The sequence below is a fragment of the Meles meles genome, unplaced genomic scaffold (assembly GCF_922984935.1).
Source record: "Meles meles unplaced genomic scaffold, mMelMel3.1 paternal haplotype, whole genome shotgun sequence".
NCBI classification, from domain to species: domain Eukaryota; kingdom Metazoa; phylum Chordata; class Mammalia; order Carnivora; family Mustelidae; genus Meles; species Meles meles.
Genome location: NW_025721603.1, coordinates 1,653,652 through 1,679,337, shown reverse-complemented (window position 1 = coordinate 1,679,337; position 25,686 = coordinate 1,653,652). Strand labels below are relative to the sequence as shown.

Below are 25,686 nucleotides of genomic sequence, written 5' to 3'. Positions count from 1 at the left end.
TTTGAGAACTATTAATTCCATAAGTGCATGAAAGTGAAAGACATTGTCATCAGTCTGCCCCAGAGCCTTTTGCGTAGGAGAAGAAATGGACTTTGTGAAGCAGTTCCAGAGAATCAGCACAAATCCCACTATGAGGCCTTCAAGAAGACCAACCTGAAGTCAATAATTCAGAAGTAGCAGGAACTGAGGCAAAGTGTGTTTGCTTGGATACGTGCTTTTGAAAGTTTGTGCTGATACTCTACTTTAAGGGTCTGGCTAGCCAGATTGAGCCATTTTGTTGCAAACTGGAATTGACCCTGCCCCTCCCAGAGAAACTTACTTTCAAACCCCAGATATAGTGGTGGGCCAGGCCGGATGAAGACATCCAATCAGTGGGGCGTGCATGTATTTACTATGGTAAATTGAAATTCAGTTGGCAAGCCGTATTGCCGACCTAGCATGACTGTGCAGTTTTCCCTGTGTATTGCAATCTCATTGGCCGCCTGTGTGTGGGCCGGGCTCGACCACCTCTATAAAGGTTAGTCTGTGAGGCTGGGAAGAGTAGTCATCCAGAGTGTCGTGAGCATCGTGCGTGTCGTGCGCGTCTTAAGCATCGTGGTCTTCAGGAGAAGCATCATCATCAGGAATGTCGGGGTTGCTGGGGAGCGGCTTTGCTGGAAAGCAGCGCCTCCGGGAAGGGTCGTCATCAGGTAGGGTAGACCTCGGGGAGTGGCGTCATCTTTGGGGAGTGGCCTCGTCGTCGAAGAGCGACCTTGTCATCGGGAATGGGCCTCGCCATCGAGAAGCAGCATCGGCGTCAGGTAGGGTCATTTTTGGGTAGTCCAGAGCGGCAACGTTGGGCTCAGTGTCCTGGTCATTGTAGCCTCTTTGAAAGAGAGGGCCCCGACTGGTTGGTTTGATTTTCAATGCTTGGCGTGAAATAAAGCTTTGCTGGACTTCTGCTTTGCATCAGTCTTTGATCATGGACCCTAACACTACTAAAGGAGATGTTCAATAACTGGAAACTGGGTCAAGCTTTAAATCTTCTGTTTGTCATTCTGAAAAGTAATCCTTATAAATGGCTGGTTTGGCAACAGACAGCACATTAAAACTGATACTTGAGTGGCCAGATCAGTTAGGCCTCTTAAGGCAGTACACATGAACAATAGCACAGTTGATCCTTAGATGGACCCTTTGAGGGCACAACCAATAGAAGTAACTACTAGTAAATGGGTACATTGGCATGTTGCCTTTTGCCATAGCTATTCTTGGAGAAAAGGTGACAAACATGTCATGAAATTGGGGCATGTGCTTAAAGATGGTTTTCCATGTTTCTGCATAGGAAAGGAATTTTTACATTAAAGTTAAATAGAAAACCAATTACTAGGCTCTACTTGATATATCAAAACCATAATGATTGTCACAAAATTGAAATACAAACCTTAGTTTTTTCCATTATCTGGTTTAATTTGAGGTGTCTAATGCGCATATTGACTCTCTTCGGCCTCTTGTCTCTCTTTTCCCTGTCTCTCACCTCCATCTGCCTGTGTGCCTATGTGTCTGGTTTCAAAGCTCCTCTGCAGCTCCTGGGTCAGATTGGAAAGCTGCATCCATATTCGGAGGGCAGGGAGAGGTGGAAGAAGCCCGTGCTTCAGATCAGTAGTTGGCAGGTTTAATAAGCAAGGAATTTACATATGAGGCTTGTCTTGCGTGGCTATAAAATGAGTCAGTCTTCAGGCCAGCCTGCCAGAATCTTAAAAATTTATGCAGAGACCTTAACTGGATTTAGTCATGTATATAATTGTCTAGGTCCTCTCACACCACAGCATTATCTCAAGGCTTGTGTCTGTCAGACAGCCTCTAGGAGTGGAGAAGGCAGATGGGAACACACAGTCCAAGGACCAGGGGACAAGGGATGGAGCCTCCAATGTTGGGATCCAGGTCATGGGTCATCTGGTGGCCACTTCCTCTGAATAACCTCCTCAAACACTGTTTCTCTTCTCTCTGTGTGTCTCTCTGAAGACTGTCCAATCTACTTACTCATCCAGCTCCGATTTCAAATTGATAGGGAGATTTTTGTTTTGTATACATATGTGGTAAGCAGTCATCAGAGCTAGGTTTTTAGTCTGAGTCTTGAGAAGTCTGCTTTGTTGCTTACCCTACCAAGAATGTGGCATTCCCTTTACAAATGTGCACAAATAGTGCTGGGCGGCAGCTTGAGAAGGTGGGCTGTCCTTGGCTTCTACACCTGGCAATGTCCTTTCCCTGTCAACATTGAGAACTGCAGATTGTTCTCGGCCAAATATGTGCTTCATTGTTTATATTTCTACACTTATCTTTTGTTTGTAACTCTGAAAAGAGAAGTTATCTTACAATTAGGTGTGGTCACCTCATATGCAGACTTTTCTAATTCTAAAGTTAATTGCTTTCTTAATAAGGCAAATAGGAACACTGTGAATGAATTTGAGCAATACACGGTACTGAGTAGCCTTGAAAAAGTTTTCCCAGTGGTTTCTGGAAAGTGTGTCCATTTTGTTGTCTGGAGTGTTTATGTGTATCTCACACACCTACAGGTAGAGCATTTGCCCATAAATCTTCCATTTGGTTTGCATTGCTAACAGTTAGTGTCCTAAGAAATAAGTTTTTATAATTTAAAAGGGGGAATGGATGGCGTATCTTTTATATCCCTTCTCCATACTCAAGAATTTAAGCTCAGATTCATAATATCAGTAGTACTTTAAATGTAAATGCATATACTTGGTGTGACTGTCTGCTGGCTGTTCTGCAAGTATGATTTGTGGACCTTTCAGAGAGTCAGAAAGATTGAACTATTTCCTAATAATGGGAGACATTACTTGCCTTACTCATTTTATTGATATTTGCACTGATGCAAACATATTATTACCCACTTCTGCATGAGTCAAGGCATTAGCATCAACCTGTTCTTGTCCAGGTGTTTTTACTGCAGTGCACTCAGAGTGCACTTAAAAAATCAAGGGTAAATTTCCCTTAAAATCCTCACTGAAGCAGTAAAAGTTATGAGTTTTTTTAATTACCAACCCCTGAATTATTAACCTTTTGCTCTTCTGTGAAAAAGTGGGAACCATGCATCAAGCAGCTTTGCCATATACTCAAGTATGATTGTACATCATCTGGGGGAAAGCACTAGGGCAGTTGCTTGAGTTGTGACTTGAGCTGGTTGCTTTCTTCTGTGTTAACACCAATTTTGCTTGGAAAAGAACTGATGAGTTTATACTTGGGTATTTCCATACGTTCTCTGAAACAGACAAGGTAAGTTTGTCACTTTATGATACAGTAGACAGGGACACCTGGCTGGCCCAGTTGGTGGAACAAATGACTCCTGATCTTGGAATTGTGAGTTTGAACCCCCACATGGGGAGAAGAGATGACTTAAGAAAATAGAAATTAAAAAAGGCAGTTGACTGTGTGTGTTAATGACAAAATTTGAGTGTTGAGTTTTGAATTCTGGAAGACTTGTATTTTCCATATTAAGTTTGACAACTTCCCAGGACTTCAAGACTGTTCTGATGAGATGGATGGTAACATTAATAATGAATATGACCTCTATATACTGTTTAACAAAAAGAATCAACATTTGGGAAATCAGCCTGATTCAAATTACTTTCAAATTACTAATCTAGGATATTATGAAATTAGTCATGGGCAAAAAAATCCAACCAATTTTAATGTAACAAAATTGTATTGATATAGTTTTAGATCCATACTGTAACTTAAAACAAATAAACAATACTTTTCAACTTTTGGTTTAGTATGAAAGAATACTGAAAAGCTACTAAAATACCCCTCTCTTTTCCAACTACATATTTGTGAGAAACTAGTTTTTCTACATAATCTTTAATCAAAATAGCATATGGAGCAGAGAACCAAATAGGAGACTGAGACTTTCTCTCTTTAAGGCCTGTAATTCTAATATATATATAATATAAAAGTATATATATATACTTTTATATAATAAAAGTATATATATGTGATTTATATATATGTATGTATATATACATATATGTATATATACATATATACATACATATATATGTGTGTGTATATATATGTATATATATATGATTTATATAATATATATGATTTATATCATATATGTATATAAATCATATATATATATACTTTTATATAATATATATAATATATACTTATATATATATTATATATATATACTTTTATATAATATATATATTATATATACTTATATATATATATACTTTTGTCATTTTTGAAATTTTGGTAAACAGATATTTTTCATAAAGACTTAATATATAATGGGTTTATATTTATTTTTATTTTTTTCCCATTTTATTTATTTTTTTCAGCATAACAGTATTCATTGTTTTTGCACAACACTCAGTGCTCCATGCAAAACGTGCCCTCCCTATTACCCACCACCTGTTCCCCCAACCTCCCACCCCTGACCCTTCAAAACCCTCAGGTTGTTTTTCAGAGTCCATAGTCTCTTATGGGTCGCCTCCCCTCCCCAATGTCCATAGCCCCCTCCCCCTCTCCCAATCCCACCTCCCCCCAGCAAACCCCAGTTTGTTTTGTGAGATTAAGAGTCATTTATGGTTTGTCTCCCTCCCAATCCCATCTTGTTTCATTTATTCTTCTCCTATCCCCCTAACCCCTCATGTTGCATCTCCACGTCCTCATATCAGGGAGATCATATGATAGTTGTCTTTCTCCGATTGACTTATTTCACAAAGTATGATACGCTCTAGTTCCATCCACGTCGTCACAAATGGCAAGATTTCATTTCTTTTGATGGCTGCATAGTATTCCATTGTGTATATATACCACATCTTCTTTATCCATTCATCTGTTGATGGACATCTAGGTTCTTTCCATAGTTTGGCTATTGTAGACATTGCTGCTATAAACATTCGGGTACACGGGCCCCTTTGGATCACTATGTCTGTATCTTTAGGGTAAATACCCAGTAGTGCAATTGCTGGGTCATAGGGTAGTTCTATTTTGAACATTTTGAGGAACCTCCATGCTGTTTTCCAGAGTAGTTGCACCAGCTTGCATTCCCACCAACAGTGGAGGAGGGTTCCCCTTTCTCCGCATCCTCACCAGCATCTGTCATTTCCTAACTTGTTAATTTTAGCCATTCTGACTGGTGTGAGGTGATATCTCATTGTGGTTTTGATTTGTATTTCCCTGATGCCGAGTGACGTGGAGCACTTTTTCATGGGTCTGTTGGCCATCTGGATGTCTTCTTTGCAGAAATGTCTGTTCATGTCCTCTGCCCATTTCTTGATTGGATTGTTTGTTCTTTGGGTGTTGAGTTTGCTAAGTTCCTTATAAATTTTGGATACTAGCCCTTTATCTGATATGTCGTTTGCAAATATCTTCTCCCATTCTGTCAGTTGTCTTTTGGTTTTGGTAACTGTTTCCTTTGCTGTGCAAAAGCTTTTGATCTTGATGAAATCCCAATAGTTCATTTTTGCCCTTGCTTCCCTTGCCTTTGCCGTTGTTCCTAGGAAGATGTTGCTACGGCTGAGGTAGAAGAGGTTGCTGCCTGCATTCTCCTCAAGGATTGATGGATTCCTTTCTCACACTGAGGTCCTTCATCCATTTGGAGTCTATTTTTCGTGTGTGGTGTAAAGAAGTGGTCCAATTTGATTTTTCTGCATGTGGCTGTCCAATTTTCCCAGCACCATTTATTGAAGAGGCTGTCTTTTTTCCATTGGACATTCTTTCCTGCTTTGTCGAAGATTAGTTGACCATAGAGTTGAGGGTCTATTTCTGGGCTCTCTATTCTGTTCCATTGATCTATGTGTCTGTTTTTGTGCCAGTACCATGCTGTCTTGATGATGACAGCTTTGTAATAGAGCTTGAAGTCCGGAATTGTGATGCCACCAACTTTGGCTTTCTTTTTCAATATTCCTTTGGCTATTCGAGGTCTTTTCTGGTTCCATATAAATTTTAGGATTATTTGTTCCATTTCTTTGAAAAAATGGATAGTATTTTGATAGGGATTGCATTAAATGTGTAGATTGCTTTAGGTAGCATGGACATTTTCACAATATTTATTCTTCCAATCCAGGAGCATGGAACATTTTTCCATTTCTTTGTGTCTTCCTCAATTTCTTTCATGAGTACTTTATAATTTTCTGTGTATAGATTCGTAGCCTCTTTGGTTAGGTTTATTCCTAGGTATCTTATAGTTTTGGGTGCGATTGTAAATGGGATTGACTCCTTAATTTCTCTTTCTTCTGTCTTGTTGTTGGTGTACAGAAATGCAACTGATTTCTGTGCATTGATTTTATATCCTGACACTTTACTGAATTCCTGTACAAGTTCTAGCAGTTTTGGAGTGGAGTCTTTTGGGTTCTCCACATATAGTATCATATCATCTGCAAAGAGTGATAGTTTGACTTCTTCTTTACCAATTTGGATGCCTTTAATTTCTTTTTGTTGTCTGATTGCTGAGGCTTGGACTTCTAGTACTATGTTTAATAGCAGTGGTGATAATGGACATCCCTGCCGTGTTCCTGACCTTAGAGGAAAAGCTTTCAGTTTTTCTCCATTGAGAATGATATTTGCGGTGGGTTTTTCATAGATGGCTTTGATAATATTGAGGTATGTGCCCTCTATCCCTACACTTTGAAGAGTTTTGATCAGGAAGGGATGCTGCACTTTGCCAAATGCTTTTTCAGCATCTATAGAGAGTATCATATGGTTCTTGTTCTTTCTTTTATTAATGTGTTGTATCACATTGATTGATTTGCGGATGTTGAACCAACCCTGCAGCCCTGGAATAAATCCCACTTGATCGTGGTGAATAATCCTTTCAATCACAAGAGGAAAGCTGGAAAGAACCCAAATAAATGGAGACTAAACAGCATCCTTCTAAAGAATGAATGGGTCAACCAGGAAATTAAAGAAGAACTGAAAAAATTCATGGAAACAAATGATAATGAAATCACAACAGTTCAAAATCTATGGGACACAGCAAAGGCAGTCCTGATAGGAAAATATATAGCGGTACAAGCCTTTCTCAAGAAACAAGAAAGGCCTCAAGTACACAACCTAACCCTACACGTAAAGGAGCTGGAGAAAGAACAAGAAAGAAACCCTAAACCCAGCAGGAGAAGAGAAATCATAAAGATCAGAGCACAAATCAATGAAATAGAAACCAAAAAGAAAAAAAAAAAACAATAGAAAAAATCAATGAAACTAGGAGCTGGTTCTTTGAAAGAATCAATAAGATTGATAAACTCCTGGCCAGACTCATCAAAAAGAAAAGAGAAAGGACCCAAATCAATAAAATCATGAATGAAAGAGGAGAGATCACAACTAACACCAAAGAAATACAGACAATTATAAGAACATACTATGAGCAACTCTCCGCCAACAAATTTGACAATCTAGAAGAAATGGATGCATTCCTAGAGACATATAAACTACCACAACTGAACCAGGAAGAAAGAGAAAACCTGAACAGGCCCATAACCAGTAAGGAGATTGAAACAGTCATCAAAAATCTCCAAACAAACAAAAGCCCAGGGCCAGACGGCTTCCCAGGGGAATTCTACCAAACATTTCAAGAAGAACTCATTCCTATTCTCCTGAAACTGTTCCAAAAAATAGAAATAGAAGGAAAACTTCCAAACTCATTCTATGAGGCCAGCATCACCTTGATCCCAAAACCAGAGAAGGATCCCACCAAAAAAGAGAACACAGACCAATATCCTTGATGAACACAGACGCAAAAGTTCTCGCCAAAATACTAGCCAATAGGATTCAACGGTTTATTTTTATTTTAAAGTGTTTGAATTTGGGGCATCTGGGTGCCTCAGTCATTATGCATCTGCGTTCAGCTCAGGTCATGATCCCAGGGTCCTGGAATCAAGCCCCATATGGGCCTTGCTGCTAAGTGAGAAGCCTGCTTCTCCCTTTTCCCCTGCTTGTGTTCCCTTGCTTGCTGTCACTCTTCCTGTCATATAAATAAATAAAATCTTTTAAAAAATAAAATGTTTAAAATTTTCTAGTCTTTGTTGTGGTAAATATAAATACCTTATAACTTACATAACTTTTGGATCCTCAGTAACTTTACACTGTACACTCATTTTGAAACCAAGTGATTTTAAGAATAGCTGGTCTAATGTATTCATGTTGAAGTAAACGATTTTTTTAAATAACAGAATTGTAAGCATCATAATGGAGGTCACTTAATGAAAAAAGAAATTAAGTTGACTTAACAAGAATATACGAAGTCAGTTAATCTATCACAAGTAATATCTTACAATGGTCTAAATATGTAAAATCTCTTAAACTGTTCTGTTCTCAACCAAGTAGGGCATCAGTCTCTTAATACTACTTCCCTTTTAATTCCAAAGTCAGAATGCATCAAAGGAGCAAGACTGGCATCAAAAAGATACCATGGTCTTGATTTTAAATGAATATCCCAAGTTAAGAATTTTTTCTCTTACACGGCCCCAGCTACAGAACCCATTCCTCTTGAAATGTCAAGGAAGTACACTTTCTTTGAAAGCCAGACATTTCCTTCTGAACAGAATGAACCACTCCTACTTCTAATTGAGAGGTGATTGTCTGAGAAATTAAAGGGATCGAAAGGATTTGTAAGATGACCTAACTCTCCCCAGAGCGCAGATCCAAGTGTGACCCCTGGGCATTTGGTATCTGACAGGGGTCATACTCTGCCCTCACCACGGGGGTCAGAGGAAAGGAAATCATGTAATTGTAACTGCATAACCTTACTTCAGTAGTTCATAGCTATGGCCTAGATGAATTTTCACGTTTTTTTCCCCTATCCATACTATAATGTAGTATAATATAAGTATTTTGTATATTTTCATTACAGATTTAGACATGAACCCAGGAGAAAATCACTGAGAAAGTTGGATGCATCATACTAGATTCCTTTAGAGTTCTATTTAAAATATAGTGTCCTAGCTAAGAGTGTACCCTTGACTCAAACACTATCTCTATCACTATCACTTACTGACCTTGGTTAAAAGGGAGAGTTGCTTAACATTTCCTTGTCTTAATTCAGTCTAATCCTATAACATAGGGAAAATAATCGCTTGTACAACTATCATAAGGGCTTTTTGAAAGTTAAACTGTGTCTGTGTGTGTGTGTGTGTGTGTGTGTGTGTGTATTTGGAGTAGTGAATAGAACATAATAAAATTTCAGTCAAATTGGCTAGTATAGTTATTGCTGCAGTGCTCTTATCTTATAACGGGTCTTTTTGCCCTTAGGAATTGTTTAAAAAATAAGAAATTGGCTGGGACTCTTTTTTTTTCTTCTATTTTCTTTTCCACATTTTAAAAAAGATTTCATTTATTTATTTGACAGACAGAGATCAAAGTAGGCAGAGAGGCACACAGAGAGTGAGAAAGGGAAGCAGGCTCCCTGATGAGCAGAAAACCCAATGCGGAGCTGGATCCCAGGACCCTAGGATCATGACCTGAGATGAAGGCAGAGGCTTTAACTCACTGAGTCACACAGGGGCCCCTTTTGTAAGTTTTTTTTTTTTTTAATTTATTTTCACTGTAATACTATTCATTGTTTTTGCACCACACCCATTACTCCAGGCAACACGTGCCTCCCTAATACCCACCACCTTTTTCCCCCAACCTCCCAACCCCTGCCCCTTCAAAACCCTCAGGTTGTTTTTCAGAGACCATAGTCGCTCATGGTTCATCTCCCCTTCAAATTTCTCTCAACTCCCTTCTCCTCTCCATCTCCCCATGTCCTCCATGTTCTTTGTTCTGCTCCAGAAATAAGTGAAACCATATAATACTTGACTCTCTCTGCTTGACTTATTTCACACAGCATAATCTCTTCCAGTCCCAACCATGTTGCTAAAAAAGTTGGGTATTTATCCTTTCTGATGGAGGCATAATACTCCATAGTGTATATGGACCACATCTTCCTTATCCATTCATCCGTTGAAGTGCAAATTGGTTCTTTCCACAGTTTGGTGACCGTGGCCATTGCTGCTATAAACATTGGGGTACAGATGGCCCTTCTTTTCACTACATCTGTATCTTCGGGGTAAATACCTAGTAGTACAATTGAAGGGTCATAGGGAAGCTCTATTTGTAATTTCTTGAGGAATCTCCACACTGTTCTCCAAAGCAGCTGCACCAACTTGCATTCCCACCAACAATGTAACAGGGTTCCGCTTTCTCCACATCCTCTCCAACACACGTTGTTTCCTGTCTTGCTAATTTCGGCCATTCTAACTGGTGTAAGGTGGTATCCCAATGTGGTTATATTTTGAATCTCCCTGATGGCTAGTGATGATGAACATCTTTTGATGTGTCTGATAGCCATTTGTATGTCTTCATTAGAGAAGTGTCTGTTCATATCTTCTGCCCATTTTTTTTCTTGAATTAGCATTTTTATTGCACTTATAACATTCAAATTCTGAGAATCCAAAGCATACCATACAGTGCTACATATTTTTAAATTTTATTTTCTTAAAAATTCCGTTTATGTTTGTGTCCAAGAAAAAAAAAAATGCAGCTTTGTTTTCCAACAGATGATAGAGAATTTCACTAGAATTAAAACTAACATTTTTTTTCACTTTTTTAAAATTTCTTTTCAGTGTAACAATATTCGTTTTTGCACCACACCCAGTGTTCCATGCAATATGTGCTCTCCCTATTACCCAACACCTGGTTCCACAACTTCCCACCCACCCCCCCTTCAAAACCCTCAGGTTGTTTTTCAGGGTCCATATTCTCTCATAGTTCATCTCCCCTTCCAATTTCCCTCAACTCCCTTCTCCTCTCCATCTCGCCATGTCCTCCATGTTATTTGTTATTCTCCGCAAATAAGTGAAACCATATGACATTTGACTCTCTCTGCTTGACTTATTTCACTCAGCAAAATTTCTACCAGTCCAGTCCATGTTGCTACAAAAGTTGTGTATTCATCCTTTCTGATGGAGGCATAATACTCCATCGTGTATATGGACCACATCTTCTTTATCCATTTATCCATTGAAGGGCATCTTGGTTCTTTCCACAGTTTGGCAACCATAGCCATTGCTGCTATAAACATTGGGGTACAAAGGGCCCTTCTAGTCACTACTTCTTAATCTTTGTGGTAAATACCCAGTAGGGCAACTGCAGGGTCATAGGGAAGCTCTATTCTTAATTTCTTGAGGAATCTCCACACTGTTCTCCAAAGTGGCTGCACCAACTTGCATTCCCACCAACAGTGGAAGAGGGTACCTCTTTATCCACAACCTCTCCAACACACGTTGTTTCCTGTCTTACTAATTTTGGCCATTCTAACCAGTGTGAGGTGGTATCTCAATGTGGTTTAAATTTGAAATTTTCTGATGGCTAGTGATGATGAGCATTTTTTCATGTGTTTGATAGCCATTTGTATGTCTTCATTGGAGAAGTGTCTGTTCATATCCTCTGCCCATTTCTTTGATATGATTATCTGTTTTGTGTGTGGTGCGTTTGAGGAGTTCTTTATAGATCATGGCCCTTTTGTTTGCACTGTCATTTGCAAATATCTTCTGCCATTCTGTGGGCTACCTCTATGTTTTGTTGACTGTTTCCTTTACTGTTCAGAAGCTTTTGATCTTGAGGAAGTCCTGAAAGTTCATTTTCGCTTTTGTATCCTTTGTTTTTGGAGACATATCTTGAAAGAAGTTGCTGTGGCTGATATCGAAGAGGTTACTGCCTATGTTCTCCTCTAGGATTCTGATGGATTCCTGTCTTACGTTAAGGTCTTTTAACTATTTTGAGTTTATGTTTGTGTATGGTGTAAGAGAATGGTCAAGTTTCATTCTTCTACATATAGTTTTACAATTTTCCCAGCACCATTTATTGAAGAGACTGTCTTTTAGCCACCATATATTTTTTTCCTGTTTTGTCGAAGATTATTTGACCATAAAGATGAGGTTCCATCTGGGGTCTCTACTGTACTCCATTGATCTATGTGTCTATTTATATGCCATACCACTCTCTCGGTGATCACAGCTTTGTAGTAAAATTTGAAATCAGGTAACTTGAGGCCACAAGTTTTATCTTTGTATTTCAACATTTCCTTAGCATTCGGGATCTCTTCTGATTCCATACAAATTTTAGGATTATTTGCTCCAGCTTTTTGAAAAATACCGGTGGAATTTTGATCGGAATGGCATTAAAAGTATAGACTGCTGTAGGCAGTATAGACATTTTAACAATGTTTATTCTTCCAATCCAAGAGCATGGGACAGTCTTCCATCTTTTTGTGTCTTCTTCAATTTCTTTCATGACTGTTCTGTAGTTCCTCGAGTACAGGTCCTTTACCTCTTTGGTTAGGTTTATTCCCAGGTATCTTATGGTTCTTGGTGCTATAGTAAATGGAATCAATTCTCTAATTTCCCTTTCTGTATTTTCGCTGTTAGTGTATAAGAAAGCCACTGATTTTTGTCCATTGTGTTTGTACCCTCCATGTTACTGAATTGCTGTATCTCTTCTAGTAGTTTGGGGGTGGAGTCTTGGGGGTTTTCCATATAAAGAATCATGTTATCTGTGAAGAGAGAGAGTTTGACTACTTCCTTGCCAATTTGGATACCTTTTATTTCACTTTCTTGTCTGATTGCCATTGCTAGGACTTCTAATACTATGTTGAACAAGAGTGGTGAGAGTGGGCATCCTTGTCGTGTTCCTGAGCTCAATAGGAAGGCTGCAAGCTTTTTTCCATTAAGGATGATATTTTCTGTGGGTCTTTCATAGATAGATTATATGAAGTGCAGGAATATTCCCTCTATCCCTATACATTGAAGTGTTTTAATCAGGAATAGATGCTGGATTTTTTCAAATGCTTTTTCTGCATCAATTGAGAGGACTATGTGGTTCTTTTCTGTTCTCTTAGTGATTTGTTCTATCACATTGATTGATTTGCGAATGTTGAACCATCCTTGTAACACACGGATGAATCCCACCTGGTTGTGGTGGATAATCTTTTTTAATTTACTGTTGGCTCTCGTTTGCTAGGATCTTGTTGAGAATCTTTGCATCCATATTCATCAGTGATATTGGTCTGAAATTCTCCTTTTTGGTAGGGTCTTTGCCTGGTTTGGGGATCAGGGTAATGCTGGCTTCATAAAAAGTGTTTGGAAGTTTTCTTTCTGCTTCAATTTTTTGAAACAGCTTCAGGAGAATAGATGTTATATCTTCTTTGAAAGTTTGATAGAATTCCGCAGGGAATCCATCAGGTCCTGGGCTCTTGTTTTTTGGGAGGTTTTTGATCACTGCTTCAATCTCGTTACTAGATATTGGTCTGTTCAGGTTGTCAGTTTCTTCCTTGTTCAATTTTGGGAGTTTAGTTTTCCAGGAATGCATCCATTTCATCTAGGTTGCTTAGCTTATTGGCATATAACTGTTGATAATAACTTGTGATGATTGTTTCTAATTCCTTTGTGTTAGTTGTGATCTTTTCCATTCATAATTTTATTAATTTGGGCTTTCTCTCTTTTCTTTTGGATTACTGTGGCCAATGGTTTATCGATCTTATTGATTCTTTCAAAAAACCAGCTTCTAGTTTCATTGAGACGTTCTAATGTATCTCTCATTTCTACCTCATTGATCTCTGCTCTAATCTTGATTATTTCCCTTCTTATGTGTGGAGTTGTTTGATTTGTTGTTGGTTCTCCAGTACTTTAATGTGTAGAGACATCTGGTGTATTCTGGATTTTTCCTTTTTTTTTTTTTTTGAGGGAGGCTTGGATGGCTATGTATTTCCCCCTTAGGACTGCCTTTTCTGTATCCCATAGGTTTTGGACCGAAGTGTCTTCATTCTCATTGGTTTCCATGAATTGTTTAAGTTCTTCTTTGATCTCCTGGCTGATCCAAGCATTCTTAAGCAAGGTGGTCTTTAGCTTCCAGGTGTTTGAGTTCCTTCTTAACTTTTCCTTGTGATTGAGCTCCAGTTTCAAAGCACTGTGATCTGAGAATATGCAGGGAATCATGTCAGTCTTGTGGTATCTGTTTAGTCCTGATTTGTGAACCAGTATGTGATCTATTCTCGAGAAGGTTCCATGTGTACTAGAGAAGAATGAGTATTCTATTGTTTTAGGGTGGAATGTTTTGTATATATCTATGGGGTCCATCTGGTCTAATGGGTCATTCAATGCTCTTCTTTCTTTATTGTTTTTCTGCTTCAATGATTTATTACTGAGAGAGGCTTGTTAAGATCTCCTGCTATTAATGTATTCATATCAATAAGACTCTTTATCTTGATATCTAGTTTTCTTATGCTCCTATATTGGCGACATAGATATTTACAATTATTAGATCATCTTGGTGCAGAGACCCTTTAAGAATTATGTAGTGTCATTCTGTATCACTGACTACAGTCTTTAGTTTAAAATCTAATTTATCTGATATGAGAATCGCTACCCCAGCTTTCTTTTGAGGCCCATTGGCATGAAAGATACATCTCCATCCCTTCACTTTCAGTCTGGGTGTATCTTTAGATTCAAAATGGGTCTCTGGTAGACAACATATGGATGGGTCATATCCTGTTATCCAGACTGCAACCGTCTGTCATTTTATGGGCGCATTTATGCCATTCACATTGAGAGTGATTATTGATAGATACGTTTTGATTGACATCGTGTTACCTTTGAAGTCTTTCTTCCTGTAGATTGTCTCAATATTTCTGTTCAATGGTATTTTTAGGATTTTTTCTCTTTTATAGGACCCCCCTTAATATTCCTTGCAGTGTCGGCTTGGTGGTTACATAGCCTTTTAAGCCTTGCCGGTCTTGGAAACTCTTTATCTCTCCATCCATTTTGAATGTCAGTCTTACTGAATAAAGTATTCTTGGTTGCATGTTATTCTCATTTCATACCCTGAATATATCTTGGCAGCCCTTTCTGGCTTGCCAGGTCTCTGTGAACAGGACTGACATTATTCTGATTGGCTTTCCTCTATAGGTAAGGGACCTCTTTGTCCTAGATGCTTTCAAGAGATTGTATCTACAATTATGATTTCTCAATTTTACTATCAGGTGCCTTGATTTTTTTTTTAGAATCTATAATCTTGGGGGAAACTGTTCTGTCTCTAGTACATGAATGCTGGTCCCATTCGTGAGATTGGGAAAATTTTCATAGAGACCTTGTTCCACTATATCTTCTAGACTTCTTTATTTCTCCTCCCCTTCAGAGATTCTAATAATTCTGACATTGGGACATTTCATGGCATTCTTCATTTCCCTGATTCTGTTTTCATGTCTTCTATGTCATTTGTTCCAGGCTTCCTCCTGATCCTTTTTCTCTGTTTGTCCTCCAGATCACTAATTCTACTTTCTATCTCAGTTACCCTCACTTTTAGAGAATTTAGATTTGATTGAAACTCATTGAGAGCTTTGTGAACATCGTTCCTGGTGGATTTCTGTTCTGCCTTAACATTATGAACATCATCCCTGGTGGCTTTCAATTCTGCCCTAATCAATTATGTTTGGTTATCCATGGCTTTCTCCAACCTAGATATTGCCTGGATAATTGTTAGCCTGAATTCCTTTTCCGACATATTGTCTGGGTCGATAGACATTACTCTTTGCAGAAGGCCCATCCTCTGTATTTTTCTTCGGTTGCGCATTCTTCCTCCTAGTCACTTTGGTGAGAGATGACTGAATGGATGTAGCTGGATGTATTGACTGTGGTGCAGTCAAGGTGCACCCTGGAATGCTTCTGAGCAATCAGGATTTCCCACCCAAACAAGAGGAAAAAAAAAAAAAGAAAAAAAAAAGGAAAGAGAGAGAGAGAGAGGAAAAAAAGGGAAGATAAATGAAAACTCAGCCCAAATGGGTCCCAAGGTAAGATTTATGAAGTATACAAACAACAACAGACAAACAAAAAGACTGATAAAATTATATGACAAGAGAGAAAAAAAATATATATATATGGAAAAAAGGGAAGAACCTCGTCAAATAGAACACCAAGAATAAGATTTATATACTACCAGGACAAACACAAATACACATAATACTGGCGGAAGAAAAAGACGGGAGAGTGGTTATATATTCTCAGTGTGGGCGATTAATGTTATTTTGATTCTTCCTGGATGTACCTTGATATCTTTGTTAAATGACTCAACTTTCCCAAGATAAAGGGGGATTAAAAATTGGTTTACCTATAGGGGTAGCATGGATTGTGGAAAGGGGATTATCTTAAAGTTTAACTCTATATGAATATTAGATAGTAGAAATAAAATAAAGAATAAACTAGACTAAAACTAAAATTTAAAAAAAAAATTAAAAAATAGAAAAGCAAAACAAAAACACGGTTGTATGTATCAAAAGTCCAGGTTAGAAGGTTATTATGAAATTTGATGTACTGAACATCTCACTGTGATGGTAAATAGGCTAAAAATTATCTATATAAAAACATGAACTAGAATAGTGGGAACGAGTTAAAAATAAAAGTTGTATCTATGAAGTAGTGGTGGTGGTTCTCTTGTGTCTTTCCCCGCCCCCCCCCGGTTGGTTTTCTGGGGGGAGGGACATGCCACGTGGGTTTTCAGTCAATGATGTTCCCTCAGTTAAGTCCTCCAGCCCCCCTCAAGGGGATGGGCTCTGAGAAAACTGGTTTTTCAGGCTTTTTTTTTTTAAGATTTTATTTTATTTATTTGACAGAGAGAGAGAGATCACAAGTAGGCAGAGAGGCAGGCAGAGAGAGAGAAGGAAGCAGGCTCCCTGCAGAGCAGAGAGCCCGATTCGGAGCTCGATCCCAGGACCCTGAGATCATGACATGAGCCGAAGGCAGCCACCCAGGCGCCTCCAGGCTTTTGTACTCTGGAGGTTTTTATGTTTATTCATTCTTTTTTTTTTCCTCTTGCCTTGACATCTTTTGATGGTTTTTGGAGGTTTAGGGAAAGCAAACTGCACCCCAACCTCCCTCTCAGAGAGAAGCCTCAGAATGCTCCCCTGTGGTGCTGCAGAGCTGCTGACAGTGTAGTTCCAAGTCACGGTCCCTAGTGACACAGGATCTCTTCTTGTACCAAAAACCATGGTGGCAGTGGCTGTCTGGGCACCTCTAGACCACCAGAGAGGTTCCAAGCAGCGATCACACACTGAGATTTTCCCTCTGGCCCGGGCTGGGAGTGCCTGGGCTTTCCCAGTCCAAGAGCATTGGGTGGTGGTCACCTCTCCCAGGGGAGGGTGTGGGGTTCACGTGTCTCAGTCTCTGAAAGTGTGCAGCAGCATTCTGCCATCTGGCGAGGCTCCCAGCCCCTCAAAGGAGCTGGAGTCCACGCGTTCTTGGGTGTGCTGGCAGCTCAGGGACCAAGACCTGGTTTCTCCGCCGCACTCTTTCTGGTTCAGCACCAGGGGAGGCTGTCCTGAGTGTGGAGACTTAAGCCACTGTCCCTAACCACCCCAATTCCCACAATTTCCCCCGTGATATTTTGCTCTTTTTGAGTGCTTTCAACCGGATTCCAAGTTAATGCTGGTCACCAGTTGCAGGGCACTGTTGTATTGGGGTATTACTTTCCAATTGGTCGCCTCTGGTGGCTCCCTCCCCCTTTTATTTATCTTCTGATATCAGTCCCACATTCCCACTTCACTTTACCTGCCCACTGACATATTCTGCCCCCGTAGAGATCCAGACGTGTATAATTCTGATCTCAGGCTGATTTCATGGGTGTTTGGAGTTCTTTGGTAGGTAATCAGCTCACTTTAGGGTACAGGTTGAAAGGGCGCCTCCTCCTACTTCCCCGCCATCTTGTCTCCAACCCCCTTTGTGAGGTTTTTAATCTTCAATAGATATCATCGCTTATGTAATCGTTATCACCTACTGATAAATTTTTAAGGAGTAATCCTAATCACTATCTCTAATTTTTCTCCCCTTTACTCAAATTCATTGGTTTAAGCACTTTTTGACCAGATTCTATTAACAAGGATTTGTGACAACTGCTCTCACAAAAGTCTTTAATGACTACCTATATGCTGAATCTAAAAACAACTTGGACTTTGATTTATAATCATTTGGCTTTCCACGGCCCATTGTTTAGTACCTCCTTCTACTTTGGTTTTCCTTTTTCTCTCTGGACCTCGTCCTCAGTGTTGGATGGAGTCTTTCTCCAGTCACACATCAGCCTTGAGGTTATTTTCTGGAGGCCTAACTGAAGTCATCTTTTCTTCCTGTTTTATATACTCTACATGTGTGAGACTGCCAAACCTTTTTTTGTTTAATGATCACAGTAAAACTATTTATTCCCTAATCTGTATTTCCCTTTTAAAGCTCTAGACTTACACTTCCAGAGGAACCATTATATCTTTATATATACAAATTTTCTAAAGTACATTCATAAATATAATTTTAATCAGATTATTTTTATCTAAGGAAGAAGAAATAAACTTCTAAATATTAAAAGGCAAATTTACATATATATATATATATATATATATATATACATATATATATATATATTTAATAATCACAGAATACTGAAAACAATATTAGTGTCCAATGCGAGAAGACTTGCTGGGGAATACTGAAGTATGCTTGTTGACCTAGAAAGATCACAACATACTTCTGATTGAAAGAATAGGTTATAACATATGACTGATTGGAAGAAGAGTACAATACTGTCCATTTATTTATTTTTTGACACAGAGAGAGAGATCACAAGTAGGCAGAGTGGGAAGCAGAAGGGGGAGGAGCAGGCTCCCTGCTGAGCAGAGCGCATGATGTGGGCTCATTCCCAGGACCCTGAGATCATAACCTGAGCCAAAGGCAGAGGCTTAACCACTGAGCCACCCAGGCACCTTTAATTAAATGGATATTATCAGACTTTCATCAAGGAAATTTTAATTTGGCTCATGACTAGTAGAACATGAAGGGCATATGCTGCCAGCCTTCCTGCCTAAAACAATTGCTTTTATTTTCTTGCCTCTGGAGTACATATTATATTTCGGTTACTACAGCTTCAGGGTAGGGATACTTTCTTGAGGGTAAATTCTGATTAGTAAAGCCAACTGTATTTTATTATCTTCCCTTTGTCCGTGAATGTTTTAGGGATAGCACCATAAAACAGTTTTGGCCAAAATCTTTAATTTTGGGGTGGGGAGGCATCTGGGTGGCTCTGTGTGTTAGGCTTCTGCCTTTGGCTCAGGTAATGGTCTCAGGGTCCTGGGATCAAGCCCTGCTTCAGGATACCTACTCTGCAGGGAACCGCCTCCCCACCCCCCCGCCTGCCTGTCTACTTGTGATCTCTCTCTCTCTGTCAAATAAATAAATAAAATCTTTAAAAAAATTTTCTTTGCTCTTATAGAGAAATGGTGAATTTTTCCTTCCCTCCCCAAATTATATTTATCAATATTTGATGATTTTTATAGAGTTTAAGTTTTAATTTCTTATTCCTTTAAATTTTCAAGTTGAACCCTGCCTTTTTAAATCCCATCACCATGAGGTCACACAGTGTGTCTCATGCTTGAGAGTGTCTTATTGGATCATTTCATAGATCATTAAAAGAACCATATTTTGAATGGTTCAGCTGAGAATAAAAACCACAATGAAGTACTACAAAGCTGTTCTGTAAGTTTAGCATAACTACTCAGGCCTCTGATTTTAGCCATAAAATCATTAGCTGTGACTGGTTCTTTAGTAACGATAACATCTCCTTTGATAACATACATCAGTCCAAAGAAGTTTTATTTTAGGTATCTCCCATAACAATCAGTATTTATGAGCTCTTCTCTTGAAGAACCATTCCAGATGTGGTTTTAGTTCTCCCCTAAGTGCTCTGGGGGATGCTGTACCTTCTACAGTGACCAGTGCTAGAGATGGATGTGATTACTGGATTTCTGTCTTGGAATACACCTTGCAGACTTCCCCTTTCTTTCTTCCTCTCCCTCTCTCTCTTTCTCTCTCTACCACCAACCCTTTCTATGCAATCAGTCTACACTGCTGAAGTTTTTCTCAACCACATTTTGTATCTTTCTAGTTTACATATACATTTTTTCTTTCTAGATATTTTCCAATTTTGAACTGCGGATTCAGAGATGTATAGAATACTTTGCAAATTTTAGAAAGCATGAAAACTATTTGGCTCTTTTCCAATTTTTGCATTTAAAATTTTAAAACTTATATTTTAAGTTCACAGTTTGGGGAATATTACTTAACAGTTAATTGTAAATAGAATAAAAACTGCCAATGTAAGATCTCTCCTGGCAAAGATTATGTGTGCAAAGGAAACCAAATATTCCTTTCTAATTACTAGTGAAAGGCTAAGGAATTGGGGCAGGTTTTGTTGTAAAATTTGCAGAATTAAAAACTCTTAAGGAAGTTTGTTCAAGCCTCAACAAATCATACTGTCCAGATCTAGTTAATCATAAACAAAAATCTGAATTGCTGGAATTTAAAAAAATGCACTTTTATGTAATGCTTGATATACCTTGATTAACTTGAAAGTTTAGTGCAGGCTTTCCCCGAAAGCAATGATCAGTTTTTACTCAACATAAATTGAACTGTTGTATGAATTCATGCCACAGTCCACAATTTTAATAAGTTTTGAAGAAGCTGAAATTAACCATTTAAACGTGGCTTTGAAATTGTCTTTGCTTAACTTTCTTTCCTCAAACAATGTCACTGTTTCTGAGGCATTTTCCTGGACCACAAGCCTTGACTGTGAACATAACTTAGGCACCCTAACAAGAACAACAACCATCTTTCAACTTTGGGGATATCTTAGGGGTTTTCTGTTTTGTTGCAGGTGCAGGTTTTCATCTTTTAATTTCTTTTTTATTATGGTCCCTACAGTAGCTGTGTGAGGTTGGTTCTTTTTACTTCTATTTTACAAATTAAGAGAAATAACCAAAGACCAGAGATTTTAATTGCATTTTCCTGCCGAAGGTGTGTGTTGGAGCCAGTACTTGAACTCAGGTTTGCTCTGCTGCAAGTGCCTGATGCTGTGTTCGAGTTAGACACCCCCAGGCTGTCAACATGCCTGTCCAAACATCACACTGACCCACTCTGGTACAGTTTCTCACCATAAAATGGAACCAATTAATGATGTGGTTTCCCCTCCAACTTTAACATTTCTATCTTACTGTGCAAATAAAATATAATAAAGTGACATTGGCTTGATTTTTCAGAGCATAATTTTCAGAGCATAATTCCACTGTGGGGGTGGAAAGAAAGCATATTGAAGTAAATTAAAATATTATTTGGGATCTGAATCATAAAAATTTGTGAAATTTGTTTTAAGGGTCTTTGATCTTGAAGTTTAAGTTGTCAGGTTCAAGACCAATTATTTTTTTTTTCCAAAATGGAGTTTGTTTTCTACAGTATTAACTCTTCTTGGTTACTTGTACCTAATATCATCATTTTTGTATCTTACCAAAAACTTAGTAAATATCTTAGATCATATTATAGAAAGGATAAATGTTTTAGAGCACTTTAAATATAAGAGTGTCTATTTGGAGGGAACTGTACATCTCTGGTCTGGAAATTTGGTTGTTTTGTACTCTGCATTTAGAGAAATTAATGTATAAATATTATCTAGAATTCTTAAATTCTTGGCATGATCACTGTGAAAAATCAGTTAGCTTCTACCTTCCCCTTGTTGGAGATAACTTTGCTTTTTCCATTATAACTAAACAGTTTCAAAAAATATTGAAGATACTACTTCTAGATAGAAACTCATTTTGATGAAAAACAATGTTCAGTTTTTTAGTGGCTGTTTTTATTAGTAAACTTGAATATTCTAGGTGCTGTGGAAGATAGGCATCTATCTTATTGCTTATTCATTCATTCTCTTTTATATTGTTCACTTCAGCCTGAAATATCATCACTTTGCCTTCAAAGTTGGAACTCTCTATTCCTCTTCATAGTATTTGATCATGACCTGAGCTGAAGGTAGCTGCTTAACTACTGAGCCACCCAGGCACCAGACTGTCTTTTTTTTAAGTCTAGTCAGAATTATTACCTATGTCATTTCAATTTGTATCAGAATTATTACCTATGTCATTTCAATTTGTATCACCTATATTTGGCATACTACATCTCAATATTTCAATACCACATACATAGACTATTTATATTATCCTCTCAAGTCATCAGAGATTTGTATCTTCTAAAAGTGGTCTAGAAGGAAAGGAAATTTTTATACTTGTCAACCTACATGTTTTATGGAATATTTAACCACATAAATGTTTCTTTTAAAAAGATAAAGCGATTTTTAACTTTTTGATTTATAGGTTTACTAAATAGGCACTTTTGTACTCCTCTGCTGGAAAAATTTATCTGGGAAGACTTCCTTTCTCCCCATCTTACCTGCCTTTAATTATATCTGGGTTTTCATGAGATTTCTATAGAAGTTAATTAAATACATATCTTTACCTGGGAGGGTGTAAGGACTGGAGTTCCAATTTTAGTGCGTGTAGACATTTTTGACCATGTATTTTTGAGATTAAATAAAAGGAAGATACATGACAATTTATACTATTCTTTTCCAATTACAAGCTAGGGTTAGAGAAGCCAAGTTCAGTCAGCTGATGATGAGATATCTACAAATGAGCTTACTTGGAAACAGATTAGCAATTTAAATGACTAAGTTAATAAGATCCAATTATAGCTAATTTGCCCATCCTTTCTTTCCCTTGCCCTCCCACAGGTTTCAGAGTGTGAAAGCCTTGCATGAATTCCTGGGAGCAGAGGGGGAGGATCCTAGGTCAGGGGAGTTTGTAAGGAAAACAGTCACAGTTTTCACACCTGTGTCAGCTCTATGGGCTCTGCTGTCCATATATATTTATTAACAAATAAATATGTATTTTAACATATGTATGTGTATATATATGTTTAAAAATGTGTGCATATATACAACATGTAGTTACACATATGCATGTATATACGTATGCATGTTATAAAACGTGTGTATTATATAATGTGCATACATGAGTATATACTCATATACATATACAGTCTATGTATAGTATGTATACATATATGTATGAGTTTGTATACATATACATACTCATATACAGCCATATTCCAATTCATATTCTGATTTTTTTTCCTTTCTTACATCGCTGCCTCATCTTTTCCTAACTGCTCCTTCAAACTTACATTTTTCCCAGTTTGCTGGAATACTGTCAATTATCCTTTATATATATTTTTTCATAGCTTTTTCCCCTTATCACTTGTTTTAGTAAACCCTTACCACCTTTCAAATACTAAATCTTCCTGCTCTGTGGCTTTTTTTTTTTGAAAAATATACTTTTGTTCATTTATATATAAGTATGTATCTTTGATATGTTAGCTCATTGATATTAATAACACATTGTTACTTTAAGAATGGCAGCATTATCAGTAATATATTTTAAAGAATTTCAGATTTTAGAGAATTTCTCATTATTGCAGGATAGGTTAAACTTTACATCGATTTTCTCATTACCTCTCCTCAAATGCAGATACTATTTCCCCAAGCCCTGTCTTGTTCAAAGAAGACACTTACATGTTCCTATTACATTTTTGCAACGGAAGAGTTACAGTATGTAAAGCCAAGTGGGGGAGGGATTTCAGCTAGGCAATACAGAGGGAAATTAAGAAATGTAGCTTCCAGAGTAAAGAGGCAACCTGTATTGATAGAGTACCAGGTGGGATGAGGGAAGTATTGATACAGAAAAGCCATCTGAATTTAATGTTTAGGGATATAATAGAAAGACTATACTATCATTAAGAATTGTTAGGAAACAAAATGTTTCAGATTTAAAAATTAAAAATTGGATGATAGGGGACAATTTTTTAAAAAATGAAATAGTGATGATTTGTCAGTGATGTCCTGCACTTAAATCATGTCCAAATGACTTTTGGTGCAAGAACAAAGTTTCAAGTTTCCTGGTTTTTGCTTTTATTTTTTAAATGATGTGTCATTTGTTTTAGACAATATTTCCTCAATTCAGGAATTGATAAACATCTCACTAAAGGTGTTATTAACACCTTTTTAAACACCTTGAATTAAATCAATCCTATCAGGTCAGCCTTCAAAAAATTTACTAGGTGTAATAGTTTATATATGTATAGGTCACTTATAGTTTAACATTATCAAATGGGTTTTATAAACTGGTACATGATGGCAGAGAATGCACAGAGAGAATTGGAGAGCACCTGACGAATGTGGACATTTCCCCCTGTTATACCATTTCATCAAAACCAGTCCTCTCCCACTGGAGAAAGCGTTTTTTGTTGTTGTTGTTGTTATTGTTTATTTGTTTGTTTTTAAATGAAGGAGAAAAAAACACAAATCCTTAAGAAATTAATGTAAGGAGATAATGAAATAACCTACAGACTTTTAAAATATATACTTATTGACCTTTATGCTTAAAAAGTTTTTGATAAAACAGGTTTTATGATTCTGTTTATGTTATATATGATTATCAAACAACTATGAAAATTAAAAAATGCTGCCACATCAACAGAGTTCTTTTCTTAACTATTAAAATATATTTTATGATAATTCATTACTAGTATGCATCCATTTTCTCAATGGCCTGTATTAAAGATAAGCTGTCTTGATCCTGTTTGTATAGTAGACCTAAAGTACATGGAAATGGATTTTGCTTTAATCCAAGGCTGATTTCTTCATAGGGATTCTGCTCTTAAGTCACTAATACATACCGATTTTCTATCTATCTTTTCTTTTTGTATCTGAGGTTAAGGATTAGAGCAAACTGTCTTTTTTCCCAGGACTAACCTCATAGATCCTCTGTATAGATGAGCTGGGACATGCAGTAGATCTGTTTCTGTCCCAGCCCAGTGAACCCACAACTCTAAAGAACAGTGAGGTCACAACAGCATTAACAATCCCTCCAAGATTCTTGCAGTGAAATCCAGATAAGAACCAATAAGTGAAGGAAGCAAAAACCCCAGAAAAAAAAATGAATGTCCTTAATGAGTGGTGATCATCTCTTTTTACCTTTTTTTTAAATTTTAAGGTCACACCTTCAAATACACTGTTAATTAGGAAAATAATGCCCTTGTATTTGCTTGTTTATTTAATATTCTAGTAACCAATTTAATGAATCCGAGGGAAGCTGATCTTTATGCAGTTCAGTTGGTCATTAAGTAACTCCTTAGCAAGAAGACCTTGTTCTTCAATTCTCCTTTCCTTTGCTAACCAGAAAACTGTACTGCCTATGAGAATGTCCAATGTGCATCTCATGTATAAATAACTCTAGACCTTTAGAGTAATACTAGAAAGGAATGGCAAATCTAGGATATCCACACCACTACTCCCTCCTCCCACTTGGAGAAGACACTCCTCATCAATCACTGTTTTCTTCACCCACTGAAATTTACAGGAATCCCAGTTCTTGACCTTGTGTTCAGACAACTAATGCTGATCAGTGTTAGCAAATACAAACCTAGTTCTTATCCCTTCCTTTAAGCATGTTAAACTCTGTAGTCCTGGGGCACCTGGGTTTTTCAGTGGGTAAAGCCTCTGCCTTCACCTCAGGTAATGATCTCAGGGTCCTGGGATCAAGCCCCAGATCAAGCTCTCTGCTCAGCAGGAAGCCTGCTTCCCCCTCCCCCTTTGCCTGCCTCTCTGCCTACTTGTGATCTCTCTGTCAAATAAATAAATAAAATTTTAAAAAACAAACAACAACAACAACAAAACTCTCTTGTCCCAAAACAAAACCAAACCTTGAGCCCACCTTGCTACTATCCCTTA

The 25,686-nt window shown here is 37.8% G+C and overlaps 1 pseudogene; it reads left to right on the top strand.

The window, feature by feature from the left end:
* The first annotated feature begins 625 nt into the window (after nucleotides 1-625).
* LOC123936552 overlaps nucleotides 626-25,686 on the top strand; it is a 51,168-nt pseudogene continuing 26,107 nt past the window's right edge.